Genomic DNA, 868 nt, shown 5'->3' on the forward strand with positions numbered 1-868 from the left:
ATTTTAATCACGACAAAATTAGTTGTTTTAAAGCTTCTGCTGGGATTTTGATCAATACCTTCTTTGGGATTGTCTTTATATATATATATATATTTTTTTTTTTGGTTTGGTTATGTTACTCATATTTTTGGTGTTTGGATTGTTTGTTTGTTTGTTTTGAATTTCGCGCACAAAGCTACACGAGGGCTATCTGCGCTAGCCGTCCATAATTTAGCATTAAAAGACTAGAGGAAAGGCAGCTAGTCATCACCACCCACCGCCAACTCTTGGGCTACTCTCTTTTTACCCACAAATATTGGGATTGACCGTAACATTATAACGCCTCCACGGCTGAAAGGGCGAGCATGTTTGGAGAGAGAGAAGGCGGCTAATCATCACCACCCACCGCCAACTCTTGGGCTACTCTTTTACCCACGAATATTGGGATTGACCGTCACATTATAACGCCCCCACGGCTGAAAGGGGGCGAGCATGTTTGGCGGGACGGGGATTCGAACCTGCGACCCGTGTTTCCTCACGTCTTTACGGTAAATGTTTGTGGCGATTACTGACATTTTACTTACCTTAGTATAAGTAGTAATATTACTAACTAAAGCCGTATAATTTTTATTAAAATATTTTTATCTTATTCGTTGATCATTATTTCTTATAGTTTATGTTGAAATAATAACAAATCTAAGAAGAAAGAAAAAAAATCAAATTTATAAAAACCTGTCTGATACCTCTCATTCTATTGTGTGACTGATAGCATGTCAGATTTCATGTTCGTGTACCTATGCATACATATATATATTTGTTCGCTTTAGGTTTACTTTCAGGTCCGAAACGCCAAAAAAAAAAAGTCATGTTTTTATGACAGTTGCTATGA

At 37.3% G+C, this 868-nt stretch overlaps 1 protein-coding gene across 1 annotated transcript in view; it reads left to right on the forward strand.

Annotated features, from left to right (window-relative positions):
- Positions 1–868, forward strand: part of LOC106465491 (blood vessel epicardial substance-like) — a 23,941-nt gene that overhangs the window by 16,789 nt on the left and 6,284 nt on the right. The gene's annotated exons all lie outside the window — the stretch shown is intronic.

The sequence above is a fragment of the Limulus polyphemus genome, unplaced genomic scaffold (assembly GCF_000517525.1).
Source record: "Limulus polyphemus unplaced genomic scaffold, Limulus_polyphemus-2.1.2 Scaffold1960, whole genome shotgun sequence".
Lineage (NCBI taxonomy): Eukaryota > Metazoa > Arthropoda > Merostomata > Xiphosura > Limulidae > Limulus > Limulus polyphemus.